Raw genomic sequence first — 25574 nt, 5'->3', positions numbered from 1 at the left:
TCTACCTTTTGCAATTGTCTTTTCTCCCCATTTATACACAAGTTTCTTTTAAAAATAAATGTATAAAAACAAAAGTCACTTAAATAAAACTATTAAGTAAATAATAAACAAGACAGGTAGTAGTTGGATATAAGACACACTACGCATAAACTTGTGACCTTAAGGAATCGTGTCAATCACGCTGGCGTTGCCCATTGTCAGGCACCAAAAGGTGCTCATTAGAAGTTGATTGGTCTAAAATCCCATAGTCTGAGAGGAAAGAACAACATATATGAAACCTCCATATCAGTGCAGGGTGTAGTAGAGTAAAACATAAATGAAACTCAGCAAGAAGTGAAAGGGTGAAATAAGCAGAGACTCTCAAACTGGGACCACTATGGGGTGTTAAATTTTTATTTTGAAGTTGATGGTCTATATCTGGAGACTGGAAAGCCACAGAAGTGTAGGCATATGATTATAGCAAACAAGAGAAGGATCTAAAGGGAAAATCGACTTCTAAAAGGAAAAACAAATCTTTGCAAGTAGGACTTGCAGGCTTGTCCTATGCTTTGATCTGGGAGTGTTTTAATGATTTCTCTCTCCGTTGAACTAGGAGATGGAGGAGGCCTTCAGGACAGGAGGGCTGGGCCTGGGATTCAGCCCCTCCTCTCCCCTCTCCTGAATGAAGTCTTTACCTTCTCCAACAAAGGCTGCATTACTCACTGTGAGGTTTATTGGGGGGAAGTTGCCAGAGAACAATCCAGGTATGAGCCTCAGCCCCAGTCCTCTCAGGTATAGCCTGGAGAGTAAAGCACCCCCGAACCTAGTTGGGTCTAGGCCGAGAAGATACGAAGAGTAAACAGCCCACAGCGAACCCTGCGTGCCATGCACTGAGTGGGGTACCACGGGGACACAGGCCCTGCCTTCCAAGACACTTGCACTAGCGGCGAGACGGAGACCGTTTGGAGTCTCGGAGAATTAATCCAACCCTAGGGGAGTGTCTGCTGGCGTCTCAGTACATCCATCCCAGCTCCGAGGTCAGAGAAGGGAGGCGGGAGCCGGAACTCCAGCGCCTGCGGCGCGTGGGGTTGGGTAGCATTCCTCACGCCGCCGCGGGGCCACGAGGCTGAGGGCGTGGCCCATGCTGCGACTCCGCCTCTATCCCCGCCCCGCGCGCGTTGCCAGGGTGATCAGGTGACTCGGCGCTCCAGGCGGCTGTGACGTCAGGGGCGCCGCTGCTCTTCACTCACTCTGAGGCAGGTGCGGCGCGTCTTGTGCGGTCTCGCCTGGTCCGGTCAGCTCCTGACCCAGTTAGTCCCCGGCCCGTTGGTGGAGAGGTGAGGCGCAGCGGCCCCGGGCCGGGCCAAGCTGGGATGGCGTGGGGGAGGGGCGCGGGCACAGCCTTTCCCGGATCCTGCGCGTCTACGAGCTCCCCAGAGAGCGCCCGGAGAGCCGGCGGGCACTGGTGCGGGATGGGACGGCTCTGGCGGGGGCGCGCGCAGACCCCCGTGAGGGCTGGGGACCCCAGGGGAGCGGCAGCAGCCGGCTTGATGCCCACCCGGGTGTCTCCCCTCACCCCTACACCCCGGCTGTTCCTCTGGCTCCCGGTCGCCGCGCAGCCAGCGGGGGCTTGTGGGGGCGGGGGGGCGGGAGGAGGAAGCGTCCCGCGCCGCGGGTCCGGCCTCTGGGCGTTAGACTAAGGGGCTCCGCAGTTTAGCGGGTCTCGCGGTTCGAGGAGTCGCGGGCTCGGAGCGGGACTCACCACACCCGGTCTCGGGGGACGTCTGCGGGAGGCTTCTACATGTCTTCGCCTTGGGCTGCGATTTCTGAGGCCCTAACCGGGGACCTACTTGGTGCTCTGAGCCGGGCCTGCGGCGGGCAGGAGGCCTCTCGGGAGCGCTGCGGGTGGGAGCAGCGGCCGGGGTTGTTCAGAGAAGGTGCTGCGGGCGACAAGGAATCCTGACGGTTGAGAGAAGTGGATTGAGATCTGAGTAGACCTGTTGGGGGAGGTGAAGTCTAAGCGGAGACCCGAGGGCTGGAAAATGTTCGCCCGGCTGCGGTGTAGGGGTAGGAGGGAAAGGGGATCTCCGGGGAAGGAGACCGTGATCCTTGCGCTCTTAAGGTGAAGGAAAGATGATTTTGTGACCGACTGCACCGAGTGGTAGGGCTGTTTTGGGGGGGGGGGAAGTTTGGAGAATTAGGTTACGGCCGGTTAGGAAAAACTCTTGAGAGCCTAGCTGAGAGGATTTGTGTGCTGTGAGGAGCCGTTGAAGCGTCGGCTGGATTGGAGTACAGGGAACACTGGGATGGCGAGACAGTGAAGAGGATGTTTTGACAGCCTGGGAGAGAGGTGACAACCCCTAGAACTGGTGTGATGGGATTCTGCGAACCCTTCTTATGAAATATTTGTAACAAACGTATGGAGATGCAGGCAGCCAGGTGCCCTACACTCCAGCCATTGTTAGTAGATTAAAACAAATTTCTTGTGAGATAAAAGAATCACTAACTGCGGCTTATTTACTTGTTGTCTCCTTTGGCCAGATTTAATGACTCCTATTTTAATGACTAGCTTCGCCCCTCCCTGTACACACGGAAGCTGGATTGACCATAGCACTTGCCTTTCAGAGGTTTCAGAGTATCTTGCAAACACCTCTTATCCCCAGGATGACACCCAAACCCCAAGTGACTGGTAGGAGATTTAATCCGGGGAAGTTATTAAAGGAATAATCAATTTCCAAAGAATATGGGCATCGGGCAAGCTGAAAGGAGTCCCATGTTCTTTGTTCACTGTAGAACAAAAAGTTCCCCTTTTCTATCCCATCCCCTCAACTAGTGGTGGGCTTCCCAGCATCAGATTGCATAAATGTTACTTGGCCATTTTGTCTTAACTTCCTGAGAAACAGGAAGGAAATATTTTGATAACTGAAGATTTCTGGTTTTTCCTGGCTCTGACATTTACCTATTCTGGGAACCGCTCCCTCCACCTCCTCCAAAAGGCACTAATGTCCATTTTATATTGAACCTTAGTAACTTCTGTTTTTCTGGGAGGAGATGAAATGGCTGAACCTTACCATCAATTTGTTTCTTATTTGTTTGACTCCAGAAAACAGAATTGTACCTCCAGGGATTCTATACAGTAGAAGGCAGTTTAGGGAATTGCTGAGAACTTGGGGAGGTGGCCGCAGCTGGTTTATGCATTAATGTAGAAACCAGTGCTCGGGAGGGCAAATCCAGAGTGGTGGCACCTGGGAGATCAGTAATATCATTCTCTGTAAAGGAAGTCTTAAGGTAGGTTCCCTGAACAGTGTGTTTACTACATTACTACTTAGCAAAAAGTTTTCCCCCTGTGTTGTGTACCTGTTCAGAGGTAGGGCTTGTTATGATAGTGATTTTTAAGGGGTTTTACAGAAGCCCCATAATATTAAGAATTGCTGGATATTAGATTTCTTGGCCACATTTTAAAAAGATTGTTAACCATTCTCTAAATCTCTGGGAATATTTGAACCGGCCAACTAATCCCGCTTTCTTTGGAAAGAAACAGCCCGCCTCCCCACTTCCCCAAACACCATGACAGTGTGTTGTGAGGGCAGTTAAGTAGGCCAAGAATTTTGGGAAATTTTCTGCTTTCATCCACCTCTGCCACCCCCATGAGTTTTCCTTGGCAATGGTAGAGAATTTAAGACTTCATTGTCAGGAAAATAAAAGTATGTTTCCTTAGACACAGCTCTGATAAACACCAGGCTGCCTGCCCTGTTGGGAAACTTAGAGGGAACTAGGCCCAGGTGAGAGGGAGAACTAGGGTAAGGGCCAGAGACCCACCACGGAGCAGTCTGAGCCTGCACCTTTGTCACCCAAGGCCCTGGGCAGGGCCCTCCTTTCTTGGCACTGAAACATTCCCCGACCTTGGAATAGGATAATGGTTAGTACACCCTACCCAGAGGTAACAAGGAGAACGAGAGGCTTATATGAAGTCCGAGCTCCTTCATAGCAGAATCTTTTAATTCTTGGATGAATGATATATTTTGAGATGTAGTCAAATGAAAAAGAGATGGACATTCTAAATTTTTATAAAAGCCTCCTTCAAACCCTAGGCTATTTTTGTTGTTGTTTTTTCCTGGAATATTGGGCTTGGTTACCAATTAGCCTATAATCCTTATCTGGAGGCCTGAGGGTAAGTGCATGTTTGTATTTACATGTAAATCGGTTCAGATTTTTCCCCACTCTCCTTCGGACTCTGAGTGCCTGGAGTAAACCAGTAACCTAGCAGGCAGTAGGAATTTAGACCCAACATCCTTTCAACCCTAAAGGAGTTTATTAAGCTTATCAGAGACAGAAGTGGGTAATAATGCTCACTAAATTAAATAAGAAGTGAAAATAGTATCTTTTAAAATTCCCCTATCCTATGTCAGTCCACCAGTTCTCCTACTTAGTCAACTAGAGATTCAAGTGTTTACTGGTGTTCCTAGGGACTCTACAGAACTGTAATATCCACCTCTTAGATTTCTGACATTTGTTGGCTGGGCATAGTTCTCACTCAAGCGAAATTCTGACAGGAGAGGTTTCTTGTTTTTCTCAGACTGAGCTGAGTGCTGTGTTCCAGGACTTTGAGCTCCCCATGCTTGGCCACGGCTACTAATTGTCTTGGCTTGGCTATAAAATGGGAGTCAGCAATTAAAAACAGTATAGAAGCGAGGGGTTTGGCTATGAGATGACCCTTCAGCCTCTAGCCAAAAAGGTTCACACCACTTTGTGCACTATATACTAAGTGATCCTCAAAAGGAAGTGAGCTTGGAATGACTTCTTTTTTTGTAGTTTTTAGGAGACATGTGTGGAATATCAGTACTGATTTAGGCCTCAAAACCAGAGGTAGGAAACGGGATGGGCCCTCATTTCTAAAACAAGGGAAGCAGATGGTTTGAATCCAGTCTGTATGGGCAGCAAGCCTGTGGTGTGACTTTGCTGAAAACAAGAGATGATATATATTTTTCTGAACCCTTTCAATGAAATGGTTTAAGGGAATATTGGTAGTCATGGTGGGAAGAGGTTTTGATTTACCTGAATTTCCTCATTGGGGAGTGATGCTTGATTTATAGGTGCCTATCATTAGTTCTCTGATGATTCATGCTAAAGAATCCTTAGTCCCAAGAGAATTGGCCTAGAAAATACATCATAACTGAAAATTATCTGACCACAGGGTTAGTGTTCAAAGAAAGGTAGGGGTGGGGCACAATTGAACTGCAAAGGTATTTGGGGAGAAGAATTCCTGGGAAGTGGTGCTCAACTTCTGTCACGTTAAATTTCTAATGCTGCCTCCAGTTCTTTACCAGTCAGCTTTCAGTGTCAGGACCTTGGTCAGAGTGTTTGGGGAAAATATGTGTGAAGAGGGGAATTTTTTTTAGGAATGCACCTATATCATGAGTCCTTATCATTAAGCCTAATACTTATTGCTTTCCTGTTGCTGCTAGCTTCCTGGAGACACCAGACTCCCCTTCTCTTCCTCCACCTCCAGCCTTTCTTCTTCAACAACACTGTCACTAAGGCCAGTGTGATTCTTCTATCTCTGATTCAGTTTCTGCATCCTTCTCGCTCTGCTGAGTGCTAAACGAAACCTTGGTGATCCTTGATATCTGGCGGCAGTCATAGAAACTCCAGTGAGGGGTAGTTGCATTCTGAAGCAAGAGGCTTGGAAGTGGATGCTTTACCTGTATTTCTCATACTTGTGTGCCATTTGTGATTTTTGTCTTCTCTCCATGCCATCTGTACTATATTTAACACTTTTCTTTAAATCGACCCTTATAAAAAATGACATTTATTTAAAAAGGAAACTGTGTTATTGCCTTAAATTGAAACTACTATCACCTGCCACCAATAGAAGGCATAACTATTAAAATTAAGTTGTTTGAAGTTGGAGGTATCACACTACCTGATATCAAACTACATTACAAGGCTACAGTAATCAAAACAGCATAGTACTGCCATAAAAACAGATACTTTGATCAATGCAACAGAATAGAGAGCCTAGAAATAAATCCACACCTATACGCTCACTTAATATCTGACAAAAGAGGTAAAAATATGTAAGGGGTAAAGACAGTCTCTTCAATAAATGGTATTGGGAAAATTAGACAGATACACACAAAAAAAAGAAACTGGACTACTTTCGTACATTGTATAAAAGAATAGATTCAAAATGAATTAAAGATTTAAATGTAAGACCCCAAACCATAAAACTTTTAGAAGAAAACATAGGCAGTAAACTCTCTGATATTGCTAACAGTAATTTCGGATATATCTCCCCAGGCAAGGAACAAAAGGAAAAAACGAACAAATGGGACTACATCAAACTAAAAAGTTTTTGTACAGCAAAGGAAACCAATAAAACAGACAACTGACTGGGAGAAGATATTCACTCATCTCATAAGAGATTAATATCCAAAATATATAAAGAACTCATACAACTTAACAACAACAAAAATTCAAACAATCCAATTAAAAAATGGGCAGAAGACCTGAACAGATAACTTCTCCAAAGAGGAAATACATATGGCCAATAGACATATGAAAAGATGCTCAAGGCCACTAATCATCAGAGAAATACAAATTAAAACAACAATGAGCTATCACAGGGAACCATCGTACATTGTTGGTGGGATTGCAAATTGGTACAGCCACTATGGAAAACAGTCTGGAGGTTTCTCAAAAAATTAAAAATGGATATACCTTTTGACCCAGCAATTGCACTTCTGGGTACTTACCCAAAGAAAACCAAAACAATAATTCATAAAGATCTACGCACCTCAATATTCATGGCAACACAATTTGCAATAGCTGAAATATGGAAGCAACCTAAATGCTCATTAACAGATGATTTGATAAGAAGTTATGGTTTATATACACAATGGAATATTACTCAGCCATTAAAAAAATGAAATCCTACCATTTGCTATGACATTGATGGACTTAGAGGTTATGCTGAGTGAAATAAGTCACAGAGAAAGATAAATACTATATGATTTCAGTTATATGTGGAACAAAAGGAACAAACTAATCAAAAACAGACACAATTATAGAGGACAATTTGGTGACAGAGGAGGAGGGGTTGGGGGCCTGGGAGAATGGGGTGAAGGGTTAAAGAAGTACAAATTAGTAGTTAATAGATGGTCCCGAGGATGGGGAGCCCGGCATTAATATATTGGCTAGGTGGAAAACCAGAGGCGAGAAGGAGCAATTCGGGAGATCGTTTTATAAACTATATAAATGTCTAACCAATATACTGTATACTTGAAACTAATAAAAAAAGAAAAAAGAAAAAGTCTTTTGTCCATTGCCCCCAAATCATGCTGCATACCCTACTTGGGAAAACCCTGCCTTCAACCAAAGATATCACTTACTAATAGTGAATTTTTTCGAATGGTAGTAGGTGGTAGTGGATGGTTTGGGATAGGCAGGCTTTCAGAGACAGCCCCTGAAATTCCATCTTCTGAAAGTTCATGTGGCTCTGCAATAGCAGGAAGATGACAGAGTGAGGAATCTAGGAACCAAAAAGAAAAAAGTGCAGTCAGTGTGTAACCAACCAGTGGTATTTTGATGTGACTTTGCCAAAGGGAGGCCTGAGTGGTGGTGAGACTGTATACTATATTAAATTCTAGATCCTTTGCTGATGGTGTGACTTCGTTGATGCTATAGTGTATTGTTCTTTCTGTGCAAGTATGCTCTTGGAAAACTCAGGTTTTAGTTCAGGGTGGATTCCCTCTTGCTTCTGCCTTCAGCTTATGGGAGGATATTTTTTTTTTAAACTCATCAATATCCCATGCTACTTTGAGCCCCTTATCTTCTACATATAGCAGCTCTTTGTGGATGTTACTAATGACAGAAATCTAAAGTTATCATCTAGTATTGTTTTTTTCCTAACTTTTATTGTCCAGTAATGCCTATTTCTTTTAAAATCCCATGAAAACGAAGAGAAGAAAGTTGAGGAGAGCAAGCTGGGTTTGGAGATGGTCTCTTAGGGTGCCGCACATGGTAGGCGTGAGTGGTACTTCTGGTGTAGTGAAAATCAGTCTTGTCCGTTAAGAGCCGCCCCGCAGTGCTGACTGAGCTACTGCTCCCTCTGAAGGTCAGGAGGGCGCGCTTTAATGGTAGAGCAAAGCTGGGCTGGTTTGGTATCCGGCAGGAGCCAGGAGTGCTTAGTTAAATTGCCGGCACATTAAGCTGTAGGGGCCTCTTTCTAAGCCATCAAGATTTCAACTTTCCCACAAAGCCTAATCTAATGCTGAGGTTGGGGGTGTCAGGCAGAGCCAGCCTTTTAGGGGCTGTGCTGGTGGGGGACTTGGTCTGGTAAGTGGCCTTGTCAGGCTTGTTGGGAGGGGCGGACCAGTCCCCTTTCTAGTGTGTCGTCTCAACTTGGCAGGGGGCAGAGTTGTCCCTTTTCTCTCTCTCCATGCTCTATCTTATCCTTACATTTCCCCAACTCGCTTTCTGTGTTAACAGCTTTCTTCCCTTTTCCTTTCCCTTCTGTTCTTTGCTGCTTTCTCTTTCAGTCCTCCCTCTTGCTGGGCCTCATTTTCTTTCCATTGTCACTTTGAGAGATGGCTATTTGAAGTTCCAGAGTTACAATGCTGTCCTGTATGTCCTAGTGACTAGATATAATTCAGAGGTCCCCAGCCTTTTTTTCTGAGGAGGAGCCAACTTCACTTCCCCGCTGGCTTTCAGATAGCAGCGTTGGTGGGGTACTGACCAGAGTTCCTGAGCTGAATTGTTGGATGAGGCTGGAGGTGCGTCCCCCGCCTGGGGGTACCTCTCCCCCAACTGGGGGTCCCAGCAGTGTGGGGAGAGGGCTGTGGTTCGTTGTTTATCAGGAGCTGTCAGATGGGGCTGAGATCCACTCTTGGCAAAGTCCTTCCAGAAGCTGAAGGCAGAAGCAGGAGGGAATCCTGCACCCAGGCCATCCTCTGGTTTCTGCAGAGACTGTCATGACTAATAAAGGCTGGAGAAGGGGTGCTTGGTGGTGCTGGCCTGGGACCCACGGGACTGTTTGCAACCATGGATCCGGCCCTGCAGCCGGCTTTTTCCAGGTGGCAACTGGAACAAACTACTCTCAGTGGAGTTAGGTGGTTGTTGAAAGCATCTAGAAGTGTGGCTTTCCTGCTTAATGAGTTAAGAGATGGACTTTTTCTCCTAAAAGCCAGGTAGCAGACTTTACCCAAAAATGATAAGCAGGGGTTTTAACTTTCATTGTTAAATATGTATAGAAAAAAAATAAATAACAAAGGTACAGTTTAATGAATAATTACATTTATTAATTTAAATGTAATCTATTTAGGTCTAGAAATAGAACTTTTAAACCCAAATGGGATAGTAGTATGCACTGTGTTGCAATTTGCTTTTTTTACCGTGTTGGTGCTTTTCCATGTCAGCACATGTAATTCTACCTCATTCTTCTTAAAGGTCTAGTAATAGTTCCGTGGTTTGGAAATTTTTTTTGTGGTTTATTTAATCATTCCCATATTGATGGGCCTTTGGGATGTTATTATATAAATATGTGTGTATGTATATTTTATATATAATATATATGTTATATAGCTATTATAAAGAAATGCTGCAATAAACGTGTATGTGGTATAACTTTTTATTCTAGTGGTAGTATATATCTGTAGGATAAATTTCTAAAAGTGGAATTGCTGTTTCAAAGAATAGAGTGTTTCTATTTATTTATTTGAGGTTTCACTTAAAAATGGGTCTTTAAGAATTTGTAAGAATAAAAAAGGAATTTGTAAGAAAAAAGGATGTTTCCTCCAAACATGAGGGAGGAGTGGGATCCCAGTGCCCAGCAGCTAAGGGTAGGCTATTGTAGTTGTTGATAGATATTTTCAAGTAACAATAATTTTTCTGAGGGCTGTTTAATAAATGTTATAGATCTTATATCTTCTAGAGCAGCAGGCCCTGGATCCAGCCAGAGGTCCTGTATATAAAGGCTTTATGCAAAAAAATTTTAGCAGATGACTTGTCGAGAACTTCTCTGGATTCCCTCAAAGTCTTCAAGACCAGAAGAAAGCTAAAATGTACATTACCAAGTTTAATGTTGGAGGGAGGCGAGATTGATTGTCTAGAGCCATATTTTCAGGTAATGTTGAACTACTGTGCATAATTAATGTGTGCATCACTTTTCAGACTTCACTACTCCTAATCTAATGTATCGAGACAAATAGAGAATGCTTACATTTTTGTGCTCTTTTAATGTTGGGCATAGGGGCCCAAGGTCATTAGCAAACCATGTTACTAAATCGTTTGTAGATTTTTTAGTTTTATGTGAAACCCGGTTATAAAAGCAATGTGTATTTTTTATATCAAATATTCTTTGTGAGGAAAATAAGACATCTCTGAGCCTCTTCAATACTTTAGTACCGGGCCTCCAGAGGTAGATGATCCGCTATTACATTTTCATGTTCCATATGCATTTTGATGCCCTCATTCAGGAAGGGTCCCATTTCTGAGCTGCGTGTCATGTACTCTACAGAGAGGATATTCTAAAGCCACAAGCCAAAATGCTGATACAAAAGACATGCTCTAATGTTTAGTCATTTGTTGATTTTATGAGGACAGCTCCGGGTCTGGTAGAACTCTCTGGCAAATAGAAGATTATGAATGAGGTAGGAGATGGCTAATATTTGGCTAATAATCCGGTTGACACTAGGATCAGTATTTGAGCAGTAATGAAGTAACACTACAGGTTGTCTGTCTCCTTTCAGTCTGCTCCCAAAAGAAAAGCAATTTGGGAAATAATAACACAGCAAACGTGTTAGAAGTGGTGAGCAAATCATAAAAACAAAGATCTGTCCATGCTACAATGACCGTGAGGCTTCCTGGTGTTGCTCTGTTGTTGGTAGCACCTCTACCATATTTAAAAAGTAAATCCTGTCTATGGCTGTGCTACCCTGAACAAGCTGGATCCCGGCTGATCTCGGAAGCTAAGCAAGGTTGGCCTGGTTAATACTTGGTGGGAGACCCCTAGAGAGACCAGGTGCTGTAGGCATAAAAAAAAATAAACAGAGGGGATTGTAAACTGACAAAATCTTTGTAATCTGTGAGGTCAACCAAGAGTTGCCTCACCTAAAAATAAATAAAAAGTAAATCCTGCTGTTGCACAGGACTCCCATGGAAAGCTGTCCATGTCATGGGCAGGTTCTTCCTTGACAAATGCCTGCAGTTCTGGAATGCCTGTTCTTGTGGCTACAGGCTTTGGGGTTCAGATGTGATGCCGTTGCTTATCTCTGCTTCCTCACATGTATGTGTGGCACAACTTCCTCTGCTGCCGACATCATACGGCCTGTTTGTATCTCAGTTTCAGTCAACTTGAATAACTCCTTGAGGTGGCCACCCTCTGGACTACCTAAAGTAAATTTAGTCTGTATAGCCAAATTATCCTCACCATACCTCTCACCATACCCCTGAAATTGGAGAACTTCCAGCATTTTCCCTCTGATGTAATAACAGACAAATGGAAAAGATAATTTTATTTTTATTATTAGCAATACTGAAAGGGAAGAGCAAGCCAGCTGGAGTTCTTTCTCTCATATCCCCAGTACTTGGCCTGTCATGTGGTGGGTACTTGATATTGATGAATAAACAGTATTTTGCTAATAGTATCTGATAAATAAAAATAATTAAAGTTATGTGAATCTTTTCAAAAACAATAAAGAGTCACTATAGAAGAGGAAGCTGCAATGATCCTGAAATGACCCTGCTCTTAGCAAGACTGTGAGCTCACCCTTTGGCCTTCCTCGTCCCATACTGTCTGCTTAAGTCATAATGAACCCATTCAGTTCTTCAAATGCATTCAGCTCTTTCTTACAGATTGTTTGTTACCTCTGACCAGAGTATGAAGGTTGAGTAGCCTGAATTTCTGTTTATGTTTAACTCGCAATTGTTCATCACTTCCTCTCAGAAGCTTTCTCTGACTTCCCTGACCTGTAGTTTCTACTTTGAGCTCATAGTACCAAGTGTTTTCCTCTCTCTTTTTCTGTCTTTCTCTCAAGCCCGAGAAGAAATTTTCTGTTGCTTAACCATTGTCTCGGTAGTGCCTAGAAACCACTAGTGCTGGGTCACAGTGGGTATTTCTGGAAATATTTATGGGATAAACAAATGACTGTGTGAATGGAATAAACTAACAAGTCAATGTTAAAATTTAACAAAAACTGTAAACCTGAGATGATAGAGCAGCACAAACCAGTAATTCTAAAGCTTTTCTTAGCCCAACAAACCATACCCAAAATTACAGGTCTGAGAATCAAGAAAAATTGAGGGGCCTAGGAAATAAAATAACCTACTTACAAAGATCCTATTAAAAGGCTGGATAATAAGAGAATTTAAAAAAGACACAGAAGAGATCTTTAGAGTAAAATCTGCTCTGTTTTCAAAATTTAAAGACAATTTATAAATTCTCAAGAAGGATATGTGAAGATGGAAGGAAAAACATGACTTGGGGCTTTGACCATAAGATCATTTACAAGGTGAAGGAAATCTTCATGTAACCAAGAAAATTTTGTTTTTTATCCCACGTTAACCAGTGACCTCTCAGTTTGAAACAGGAAGAAAACATTTTAAGAACTTAGAGAGCTGAAGTGTCATGTGAAAAAAGAATCACAGTAATTACTGTAAAAAGCAGTGAAGAGCAGATATAAAATAGGTTACCAACAAGGAGAAGATTAGAAATAGGGAGGGAAATCGGGGTAGTGGAAGTGGATAAAAGGCATTCTAGCCATTAAAAAAAAAAATGGGTGACACGAAAAGCACTAATAAAACTTAATTTTTTTTCTGACTCTTACTCAAAGAGTTTAGGTTCTCTTACTCCAATTTTCAGAAATACAAGAGTATAAGTAACAATTGCCCATAATTCCAGCACCCCGGGAAAACTACTATAAATATTTTTTTCCTTCGAGCCCAATTGTGTCAGTCTGCTGTTACTGTACAACTTAAAGTGTGAAAATCTTAATGTACAACTCAATGAGTTTATAGTATCCATGTATACATGACACAGCTCAAGATGTAGAACATTTTCATTATCCCAGAAAGCTCCCCTTGTGCCTCTTCCAGTCAATATACATAAACTCATTTTGACTGTTCTCGAACCTCGTGTTAATGGAATCTTACAGTGTGAAGTCTGTTGAGTCTGGCTGCTTTTGCTCATCATTGTAGGATTCATCCATGTTGTTGCATGTAGTAATCGTTCTTTTTTTATTGCTGGGCAGTTTTCTATTGTATAACTATACATAATCTGTTCTGTTGATGAACATTTGTGTAGTTTATAGTTGGGGGCTCTTATAAATAAAGCTGCTTTGGACATCATTATATATGTCTTTAGTGGACTTACGCACTCACTTCACCTCAGTATATATCTAAAAGTAGAGTTTCTGAGTCATAAAGTAAACACTGCCAAAGTCATGAGTTTGTTATATACTGCTAAAAGCTTGATTGTTTCCGCTTTTATATATAGGTCCATGATATAATGCGAATTATTTTTTGTTTATAAGGATGAGTGAGGATCAAAGTTCATTTCCCCACCCCCACAAGAATATTGTTAAATGAACTCAAAAAGAGTCTGGAGGCCTTGCTAGAAATACTCAAGATTTATTCAAAGGTCAGGGTTTACAAAACTGGAAACACAACTAGGCAATACCCAGTGTGTTCCGAAGAAGAAAGAAAAGCTGAGTACATTATTGAGAATCAGTCTTTCCTTCTTAGCATCTTGATTGGTCCAAGATGGTAATCTTCTAGCATCTAGATAACTGTTAATCTGGATAATGGAAGTCAGGCTGCTGGAATAAAGGATGTCAGGTGATCTGGACCTTGTGGACATTCTTTCCTTAGTCCTCCATGCGGGTTGTCTGGAGGTTCAGTATACATCCAGCCATTGATGTAGGACTAGAAGGTTAATGAGTTTTAAGTTCCCAGGCTAGTTAAAACAATAGAATCATTTCCTCAGGCCTCAACCTACTTGATTTTAGTAATTTAGCAGCTTGGCTATAGTGACTCCATTTTATTTCTTCACTCTATTCTTCAATATCCAGCACTATTTATTGAAAAGACTAATTTTTTACTTTCTGAATTGCAGTGGCACCTTTCTGTTAAATTAGGTGTGAGTAATGTATGGGTCTGTAGGACTCTTTATTTTGTTACATCGATCTATTTATCAGTGTTTAAAGAAAATTGGGATCATGCCGAATATGTAACTTTAAAATTTTTTTACATTTAATATTATATAATGCTTCAAAAACAAACTGACTACAAAAGAACTATGTAGATATACTATAATTTATTCTTTTCTCTTGGGATGTTTAGGTTGTGTTTTTTCTTTTTTTCTGTTTTGCTGTCTTTTATGTTGCAGGCTCTCCTCAAATGTCTGCTAATCTTTATCTATTCATTTATGTATGAGGTAATAAAAAGTCGATTAGAAGTTCTATGTGTGTGGGGTTTACTGTGGAGTGACTGGGTGAATCATTTCTTGGAATCTTCTCAAGTATTGGTATCAGCAACTTTTTTTCCATTGAGGCTGTTTAGTTTTTCCAGGGGAAAATTCTCTACTGTGCAGCCTGCACTTTCAATGCCAGGCTACCAAGCATCTTGTAATTTAAAAAATAATGACAACTTTGAAAATATTGTTCTTTCCTGCATCTCTACTTTGAGGGTTTTTTTTGTTTTTGGGTTTTTTTTTAATAGTGATCTTATCTCCATGGACCACCTTCTCAAAGAATAGTTTCTGCTTTTCTCATTGTGTGGTTGAATATCTGCTAATCCTGTGACTTTGAGCATGTCTTGAATGGGCTCGTGAGATAGCAGTGTTCATTCAAGTGCAATCTATTAATGGATCTTGGCTGCTGCTCAGTTTGAGCTGTCTTTTTTGGAGCTCCGATTTGTCTTTAGTGCTACAATTTCCGCTGTTTACATTTGATCCTCAGAGTAAGACTCTCCACTATAGTAGGACTTACATTTCACTGACCAAATTTATGAGAAAACATTCATGTCACAAAGTTCAGTATCATACCTTAAATTTAAAACTCATTTGTGTTTTAGTTAAGTGGTTCATACTAGACTGCGTCATTATTAGGTAAGCTTTTTTTTTTTTTTACTTTGCTTTGCTTCTATACAAGCTTGGGAATAACAGATTCCCACTGGGAGAAGCCCTGCTTTTCAGGGGCCAGCTCTTGGATCTTTGATCTTAGCACAGATGCTGTTTCTGTGGCTACTGCTGTTCTCTTACTGGGATTTTTTCTTGTTTAGAGGAAACTGAAAATAGATCCAGATTTTTATTCCTCTAAGATGACTGTGTAATTGGGAACACAGGGACAATGTTGGGGGCGGGGGGCTCATGGCAGCTGGAGCACCTGTGCGGCTTAGGCTCTATAAATGCCTCTGTGAATAGCACATGGGGTTTTTTCCCCCTAGACATTAAGTGATTCCTCAGGCAGAAGGAGAAAAGTACACACCAAAAACAAGGGGGAATCATGTGATTGAGGGAGACACATACATTTGAGAGAGTTTTGAGGGCCCCAGGGAGAAAACTGCACAAGATAATGAGGAACAGATGCCAACAGATGGATTAAGAAAACTCATGAAACACGGAGGTATGAAGTTATAATAGTTCTATACACTTTGTTCTTTTCCCCTTCTCACTGCTTATTGTGTTTAGAAGAACAGTGTCTTCAGAGAAATATAGGTTCAGAGTTTGCTAGAGGGAGAATAATCATTATTGCAGGGTCTTATTGGACTACTCAAGTCAAACTACAGTTTTGGTGGAATTAGCTCAGTCTGGAGTACGCCCTCCCCCAATACATACACTGAATTTAAGGAAACAGTAGCTGTGGCGGCTGTGTTCTACTTTTGTGACTAAAAATTATGGAATGGCCATGGGGGCGGTTAATGAAACTGACTTCTGAGTTCACCAGGGCTCACTAGGTTTCCACAGCCTTCTCAGGAGGAGAGAGGAAATGCAAGTGGTCAGCAGCACATATGCCCAGATTTGTGTGGTGGTTGTAATGTTAGTCACCATGCGTTAGGGTGAGGAGAAAGGCCATTCCCAGGTGAGAGTGTGATGCCATGTTGGCACAGACCATAGAACAGAGAAGGGAAAGAATTCTCATTCTTTTCTGAATCCCTATTTGGCCCCTAGGAAAATAAGAGAGTCTCTAAAATGTGGACCAGAATGTAATTGTGGTCAAAATAGGGGCCCTCAAGCCATTCGGATTCCATATTAAAAAGGTTCAATTTATAATCACCTCCCTCAAGTGACAATCCCCCAACTCCCCCAACTCCTCCTACTGAGTTTATTTAAGACCCTCCCTACTCAGAAATCTGTTTACCACCTTTTCTAAAAATCGCTATGTTTGTCTTTTTAACCAGTTATCCAAGAGAAGAGTTTGAACCATATTCATCTCTACACCCCACTACTTAGCACAGTGCCAGGCACAGTCAGCACTGCATAATGTATGCTTGGTTGAATGTCACTCAGAAGGGTTCATTAGCTTACCTCACTATTGGTTCCTAGGACTGGTAGTTTAGGTTAAGCTGGGTTTCAGTCTGATTTATGAGCTGTTATAAAGTCACCTGGAACCCCATTTCTTCTTTCAATGCTGCCTTTCTGAAATGCCTACCTCACCTTAAGACTGGCTCCCTCAGGGCTGCAAATTGGCCGTCGGCAGTTTTGTAAGCTATGACCTTGCTAGACTTTGTGTGTGCCTGTGTTGAAGAGAGGAGCAGGTTGGGAATGTGATCCCAGCACTTCGGAACCAATCCTAGTGGCCAAAGATACCATTTGTGATTGGCTTAGTTCTGGATTCCATGAATAAATCTTGATGAAGGAGGGAAGGGTGACCTGGATTGGCTTAGGTTAGATTGGGCTCTCTCTGGAGCTGGAAGGGGATGAGCTTCTCTTGAAGAACATGAACTGCAGGAAGAATGGATGGATACCTAACTGAAAGTCTGACTGCTATTACAGGAGAGATAGTGGACTTCGCTGGCTGCCCCCACAAAAAACTATTAGTTTAATCCAAATTTTCTAGGGACCCTTACTTGATGGCTATTCTGCTCTTCATATAGGATCACTTATTTATTGATTGCATGTTATAAAAAAATGAAATTTAGTAAATTTAGTAAATAGTAAATTTATTTACTAAATTACCAAGTATCTAGTAATACTCAAAATTGTAAATTTTAGATATGAGATTCTTCTCTCTATTAACTTACTATTTAGATTGGGACAGAGGAGACTCAAATAGATAAAAAGTTAAATATCAGTACAAGAGATGGGTAACAGTCCAAGGCAGCAAGGTGACATATCATGTTGTTCATCCAGGATACATACTTTGCATTCCCCAGTAATGCTTTTAATCTGGAAGTCATTGTGTCAGGCACTGTGGGGGTTATAGAGACCATGGAAAGGAGATGCTCGCCCTCCAGACTTCAAACTCAGTCAAGAGCATGGTTAATAGGCTTGGGGGCTGGGAAGCAATGGCCGTCCTCACAGAAGCAAACCACCAAGAACAGGCACCTGTAAACACAAATGGGGGTTCCTGGTAAGCCTTCCAGGGTCTTGGGAGCCCAGATGGTCAGAGGAGATGCTCAGCATCCTCTGTAGACAGCTCTGCCCTCTGTCCAGTGACAATTGAGCACGCAGCTCAACCGCACAGAGCTGTGGGTCTGGGGGAGCAAACAGATCAGCCCAGTGCCCTGGGCAGTGGTGGCTTTTACACTCTGGTAGGTCACTGCTGTCAGTGCTGCTTGTTAGAAGACCTCCGTGCAGCTCAACACCATTTATTGGAGGATTGCTAGTACTGGATCAACGTCTGCTGATCTGACCCTTAGTTAGTTCTGTTAGACTTTCTGCTTTCTTAGAGCTATCCAGTCACATCTGTGGACATTTCAGAGGATTGAAAACCAAAATATCCTGTTCTTCATTCAACACATTATTGAGGAGCCTGCTTTGTGCCAGGCGCTATGCTAAGCTCTAGGGTCATGGTGATGATCCAGAACTGACTTGATCCCTGCTGTCACAGCCTATATTCTAGAGGGGAAGGCAGACAAAGGCAAATAAACATATGTTTGCCAATTGTGGTGATGGTGAGTAGGAAACAAAATGGGCAGAGCTGAAGATTTGTAAGAGGTATGAGATACCTTTAAGGCATTTTGTAAATGATCCCATGGCTTGCAATTTTTTTCCTAATGATTTTCACTGATTAAATGCAAATAATTTTCATCGTTTGTCTCTTAGGTACACTTTGCAGGTCCTCAATGAACCAAGGGAACCCTCCACCGTATCCGGGCCCCGGTCCAACAGCCCCATACCCACCTTATCCACAACCACCAGTGGGGCCTGAGGCCTACCCTCCAGGACCTATGGGAGGACCCTACCCCCCTCCTCAAGGGTACCCCTACCAAGGATACCCACAGTATGGCTGGCAAGGCGGACCTCAGGAGCCTCCTAAAACCACAGGTACTGTGACCAGAGTGCGTGTATGTGGGTATGTGGATGTGCGTGTGCACAGCCCCATGCCACCAAAGGAAATGTTTGCGTGTTTTCTTTGGCAGAGAAGAAACTGGTTTTTGTGTGCTGTGGTTGATGTTCCCAAAGCTTGGTGACTGCTTCTAACTCCTGAGAAGGACTTCTTTCTTAGGAAGCCTGACTCAGTTCTGCTTGCTTCCTTTATGTCTCTTGTCCCCTCTGGGGCCGATGACTTCCTGGCCGACATGTTTTCTGAGAGGACCTCCTAGAGCACTGGTGGGGGAAGTTCCAGTTGGGTTCTTGCTCTGGCAGCCAGTTTTGTTTTCCAGGTTTAGCTTGTTGGGATTATTGTATCTCAGCTTGTTGACCCTCAAGTCATCCTCTTGCCCCTGCTATTGCATTTGGTTTTCTTTACTAATATGTTTTTGTGATTCTGTTTAACCTGCCAGCTGGGTTTCCAGCAGGTTTATGAGTGTTCCTTATGTGCTAGAACAGTGCTACTCAAAGTTTACTCTGCAGCTAGTGCCAGTCCATGAATGGCTATCGGGCTATGAGGAGATAAGTACAGAAAGTGAGAGTAAACATTTAAAAACTTTTAGAGCAATTTGATATTACTGTAACCTTCAAGCATGAGATCTTGCATTTTACACAAAGTGTCACTCTGGGAAGGATTAGGAAGGAAACATCTTGAGAAGCACTGCACTAGACTTTCCTGACTGCTACGACTGTTTTATAACCTTTTGGGTTACAGAATGGTTGCTCTCTTACAGCACTTTCAGCTTTTTAAAGTAGCGAATTCTTACTGAGTGCTCATTATGTGCCGAGTGGTTTCCTAAGAGCTTTATATATATTAACATTTAATCCTTGCAACAATCCTATGAGGTTATTCCCGTTTTACAGTGAAATAATTGAGGAACAGACTGGAGTAATAGTTCACCCAAGGTCACCCAGCTGGAAGTAGCAGATCCCAGAATTGAATTCTGATAGTTTGGCTTAAGAATCTGTACCTATAACTTATTGCTCTACTCTTGTCCTGCTCCTGTCTTTTCTGACCCACATTCATCTGAATTTAGGGCCTCAGGCTGCCTCAGAGATTTTCCTATAGTTTAGCCCCTTATAATTAAAACTAGTAACAGAATTGATGGCTCATTTTATTCCAGGATTTGAGGATCTTTAGAATGGGTGGATGCTATGGAAGAAAAATATGTTTAAGAGGAATTTTGCACTCAATATGGGAAAGATTATACTTTCATAGTGTAAAATCAGAGGCTGTGTTAAGATTGGATAGATTTGAATACCTTTACAAGGTTTAGTTTATCTCGAAGGAAAACTTTCACCATCAACGATTCTGTTTTGCTGTAAGTGTTTATAACACATGCTTGGAAGAGTGCAGGAAGTATAACCAGTATTATCAGAGTAGTTGGCGTCCAGGTCTATGACATCAAAGGGGGATGTCCTGAAAATCTTAGTTTCTAGGTTTTCTGCTTCCAAACAAGGTAACCAGACTGAAAAGACCACATAATATATGATTTCATTTATGTGAAGTTCAAGAATAAGCCAAACTAATTGATGGTTATGGATATCAGAATATCAGTTACTCCTAGTTGTGGAGTTGGGGGCAAGGGTGGGGTTGGTTAGTGATTGGGAAGGGCACAGGGGACCTTATGGGGGTATTAGGAATATTCTTTACCTTAATCTGGGTATAAACGCTCTTCAAGCTGTACACTTACTATTTTTGCACTTCACCAAATGTTATATGTCAATGAAAAGAAATATGTCAGCCCAGCATTTTGGTTATCCAATAGACTCAGCCCAGTGCCTGCCTGGTGTTATATCTTTCACTCATAGCCCTCATGGTCCACTGTGTGTAGGCCACTTCCGGGCCTGTATTGTTTATACTGTCTAACTAGCATTCAATGGATTGGAACTTTATAGAGCTTATCTAGAATAAGTGCTTCCTGGGCTTGGTGGACTTTGTCCCCTCACACGGAAAATACAGATCTGATCTTCTTTCTTTACCTTTGGTATAATTTAAGTATTACATCAGCCTTTTGAGGAAAAAATAATATTCTAATTCTTCTTAAGATTAAAAGGCTTTTATTTATCACAGTTTCATAAATGCAATTGGAAGCTATTTAATATTCTTTCTTATGAGATTTCTTTCTCTCATCAGCTTGTGAATTATTAACTGCCCAGACCCATTCTGCACTCAGACATGGCAGGTGATGCCAGATGGTCAAGTTCATCTCTCACCTGGAGTCCAGGTTCTGCGAATGGGACCCTTTGATCCCCTCGCTAAGGGATGCACCCTTTAGGGACACATTTCATTCCTTGCTCTCTGTATTCCTTCTGGGGCTCCCAGTCAGCTTCATTCTAGAGGCCTGCATGTATCTCTGAGTTCTGTGGAAATTTTTAGGTTTTTTTCCTGCAACTGGATGAATTTAGATTTACCTGCTACTGCAAATACCTGAAGTTCAAGCATGTAGTCAGTTCTGTTAACAGTTACCTTGGTGGGAACCACTTCTTTTTGAAGGAGGGAGGGTCATCTTAGCAATTATAGCTAGGCAAATATTCTTAATTGGTGTGTGGTAATTAGTAGTAAGGACTTAATAAAAGTGTGGATGGGTAGGTGGCTAATCTAAGCAGAGCCTTTGGCAGTCTGTTTATGGTTCAAAGTTCATTTTTCATAAATTGTAGTTAAGAAAAACCTTTGCTTTTCCTTAGAAAACCAGCTTTTTGGAAACTGTGTGAATGGAGGCAATAGGTAGTTGTGGGAATGAGCTTTCCAGAGAGCAGTATATCTCCTGGAGTGATTTTTAATAATAATAATTATTATAATATTATAATTATAATTATAATTATTACTATATTATAATTATAATAATAATTATTATTATAAAACTAGTATCTTGAGCATGGTGCCAGGTAATCTTCACAACAACCCTGTAGCATAGTCCCATTTTACAGAGGTGGAGTCTGAGGCTCAGAGAAGTTGTGTTTTAGTTAGCTATTATAAAGGATATTGCCCCAAAACTCAATGGCTTAAAACAACTATTTATTATTTCTCATTCTGTGAGTTGGCTTCATATGCTCTCTCCTGGGATCACTTGTGTGACTTAATTCAGCTGTCAACTTGGCTGGGGCTGGAATATCCAAGATGGCCTCACTTACATGACTAGGGTCTTGGTTTGCGTCCAGGAGGCCTCTCTCTACACATAGTCTCTCATCTAGCCTGAGCTTCTTTACATGGCAGCCAAGAGGGTGAAAGTAGAAGCTGCCAGGCTTTCAATAGCTAGGCCCAGAACTGGTACAGCACTACCTACCCAGTATTCTATTGTTCACAGCAGGTCACAAGGCTGGCCACGTTCAACAGGATGGGAAATAGATGTCACCTCCCCGCTCCTTTGTTTTTGGTAACAGTTTTATTGAGATATAATTCACATACCATACAATTCACCCGCTCGAAGTATACAATTCAGTGGCTTTTAGCATATTCACAAAGCTGTGCCACCCCTGTCTAATTCCAGAACATTTTTATCATCACAAAAAGAAACCTGGAACCCTTTAGCGGTCACTCCCCATTTTCTTAACCCTCCCCCACCATTAATCTACTTTCTGTCTCTACGGAGTTGCCTAATCTGGACATTTCTCATGAATGGAATTATATAATATGTGGTCTTTTATGTGACTGGCTTCCTTCACTTAGTGCAATGTTTCCGAGGTTCACCCATGTTGTAGTCAGTGTCAGTACATTCCTTCATATTGCTAAAGGGTATTCAATAATATGGATATACCACACTTTATTCATCCATTAGTTGATAGACATTTGAGTTTCTACTTTTTGGCTATTATGAATAATAAATAATAGCTATTACAAACATTTCTGTAAAATAAACTCCCATCTCGCTGAGGAATGGCATGCGAATACAGGGTGAGAGGAGTTGTTGGTGACCATCTTGGCAGACAGTCCACAACACTCCATTCTTTGCTCTCAACAATTGACATTTTCCCCAGGCACAAAATATTTCCACCCCTTCCAAGACCACCAGATGTCTCATTCAGTAACCTGGATGAAGTCCGGGATGTCATCTAAGTAGTCTACACGTAGGCAAAGCCTCTAACCCTTCACTCTCCACTCCTCATTCCCATTCTGCCCTACCCTACACGTTCCTGGAGTGCAAACAGAATATCTCCTCCTCCATGAAGCTTTGTCTCACGTGTCCCACACCTCCGGGAGAATTTACCTCTCCCGTGCACTTCAGTTGCACCCTATTCAGACTTCGTTCAAATCACCTCCTCTCTCCAAATTCAGTTAGTTTTCATGTTCTGTCTAATTTACCTCTTTAATGTCTGAGTTCAGTCAGACTTGCTATCTCAGTCTTAGGCTTTCACCATTTGTGTTAGTCAAGGCTCTTAAGGCTACAACTGACAGAACCTCAGCCTTAAATATTAAGCAACAACAGAGGATCACCAGAAACCTGGGTAGTCTCCAGAATGACAGATGGTAACCAAAACAAAAAGAAGGAATTCTGAAGGAACAGAGACCATGAAAGTAGCAAAAACCCTGCTTTAAAAAAAGAGGGGAGAAAAAACCCTCTAACATTCTTTGATATCCAGGAAGAGAAATCTTATTGAAACCTCTAACATTCTTTGGTATCCAGGAAGAGAAATCTAACATTCTTTGATACCCAGGGAAGATATAGCAGGCAAGAATGCTATATAAAAAGGAATTCAGGAAACAAAACACTTAAGAAGAATGTGAAACTGACCTCAGCCCAACGATTCGGTCCAAAAGACCCATTTGGAGAGCCAGATCTTGCCAAACCGGAATTTAAGGCTTTTCGCCACAGATGGAAGTTTGATATGTTTTGGTTATCTATTGCTGCATAACAAATCACCCCAAATCTTAGAGTTAGAAATTCTGTAATGTGGGCAGGGCTTGGTGGGAAAGCTTCCTCTCTGTTACCCATGGGGCTAGAACATAGATGATAACCAGTGTGCTGAGTATATATACTTCCTACCTTCATATAAACTTTCCTCTTAGCTTTATATTTATAGCATGTCCAAAGGGGTTGGCTTACACCTGCAATACAGAGGGAGAAGCCATTTGATTTAGCAGATGCTTCAGAAGGGAGAGAGGGAAGGTAGCATGATGGCACTGTGACTGCTGGGAGGAGGGGTCAGAAGATACCCATGCTGAGATGCTATTATCCTTGTGTGTGTCGCAACCAGACTTGGGTTTCTCTACTCTTAACGATTGGCTTCGTTTGACCGTCTTACTTCTCGTGAAGGTTTAAGTTCAACCATGTTCTGTCAACTGTTTCGGTTTTGGTGAAATCTTGTACTTTTGGTTCATTATAACAAGGAGAAGAAATCACAAGTCCAACATCTCTTTCCCCTTCCCTAGCTTGGGCACCCTCACAGTGCAGCAGCCTCAGGTAGTTGGGATCTTTCCATGTGAGAATGCAAAAGTAAAAGCTGTCAGGCCTTCTTTTAAAAAAATAAAAAGCTTTTTATTTAACTTCTAATTTTGAAACAATTTCAGACTTACAAAAGCATTGCAGAAATAATACGACTCTGTATACCGTCACCCTGATTTCCCCAAACCTTATGTAACCATAGTGTAATGGTCTGCCAGGTTTTTTGACTGCCCAGGCTCAGAAGTCTCAGAACATCACTTCCATCACTGTCTTATTGGTCAGAGCAGCCGCAGGGCGGTCTGTCTAGCATGGATCCAAGGGGACGGGAAACAGACTCACTCCCTGATGGGGGTGTGGCAGAGCTACACTGCCAAGCGGAACCGAAACCGGCTTTGGGTCAGGAGAGCTTTGGAAGCACTGCCACAGGTCCCAGTGGTGACGGGCGAATTCCGGTTCAATGAAGCATTCCAAGGAACAAAACTATTTCTAGGTTCTTGTGAAAACACCATAGTAACAGAACTATTTAAAGTTAAAAATTAAACATAACAATATCTCCAGTCTCATATCAGAAAATAGGTGGTCTGTCTTTTTAAGGAATGCTCTGTGAATTGATTAGAAAGTCATCAAAAGAAGAGGTTTTTTTTTAAGTTTTGTCACCAAAGTTAAAATGACTCTCACTCAGATGCCTCAGTCATAAGCAGAAAAGCCCGCAGGTGATCACCCCTGTTGATCACCTTTCCAAGCTCAAGAAGGCAGACATCACTAATTGTCTCAGCGCAAATGTGGCTCCAGCCACTATGAATAGGCTTGAATTGTTAGGTAAGATGAAACCATTTACCATTCCCTGCTAGGCTAATCTCCTTTCCCCCTCTTTTTAGAGATATTCAAACTGAAATCCAGAATAGTTTAGTGAATTCGATTCCAAACTAAATGCATCTCCTCGTTATGCCTTGCTGTTATGACCCAGCACAGCTTCCACAGCAGTTCTCCAAGCCCAGCAGAGGAAAGCGCCTCCTTTTCAGCCTGCTCCCTCCGGTTTCTCCCCTCCCCACAAACACAGAAACCTGGTAGTTACAGCAGGGCACCAGCTTCCTAGCAAAGAGGCAAAGTGGAGTATGATCAAGCAGGATTCAAACCCTCTTATTAACACCAGGACCTGGCAGGTCACTTAACCTCTCTGATCTTCTTGTAAGCTTCACGAGGGCAATTTTTTCTCTCCATCTCTGCGTTCACAGCATCTAGAACAGTGCTGACACATGATATATGCTTAGTAAATGTGTTGGATGAGTAGAAACATTGCCATTTCACAAGGTGGTTGTGAATGCGTGTTAGGCATTAGTTCCCCTTTCCCTTTGAGACCCTTCTCTTACTATTTAACTTTTTTGAGTCCAGATATTGGGGTTTTTCCCATGTTCTTCTGGGTTAGGACTGTGATCTGGCAACACGGATTTAAAATAAAATAAATTCTACTTCAACAGAGTCCTCGGGATGCCCCCATGGGGTTCAGATGCCCATTCGGCCTTCAACTGGGCTTCTCTAAGCCTGAAGATCAGGGACTAAAAGTGACCTTATTATGGTTCTTTGTAATTTGAAAGAGCAAAAGCAGAGTGCCTATTCCAAGAGGGCCCTGCTGGGTCACTGGTCAACCAGCCAGAAGTCAGGAGCCGCCTCTGCTTAGTCCA

At 42.2% G+C, this 25574-nt stretch overlaps 1 long non-coding RNA gene across 1 annotated transcript in view; it reads left to right on the top strand.

Moving 5' to 3' along the window:
- Positions 1-373: 373 nt before the first annotated feature.
- The window catches only part of LOC102882594, a 43444-nt gene continuing 18243 nt past the window's right edge, over positions 374-25574 (top strand). The window contains exons 1-2 of the long non-coding RNA XR_001517893.2: positions 374-1239; positions 18242-18463. This is a non-coding gene — a long non-coding RNA (uncharacterized LOC102882594). The remainder of the gene's footprint in view (positions 1240-18241; positions 18464-25574) is intronic.

This window comes from Pteropus alecto, unplaced genomic scaffold (assembly GCF_000325575.1).
Source record: "Pteropus alecto unplaced genomic scaffold, ASM32557v1 scaffold78, whole genome shotgun sequence".
Taxonomy (NCBI): domain Eukaryota; kingdom Metazoa; phylum Chordata; class Mammalia; order Chiroptera; family Pteropodidae; genus Pteropus; species Pteropus alecto.
This window is presented reverse-complemented; position numbering and strand designations above follow the sequence as displayed.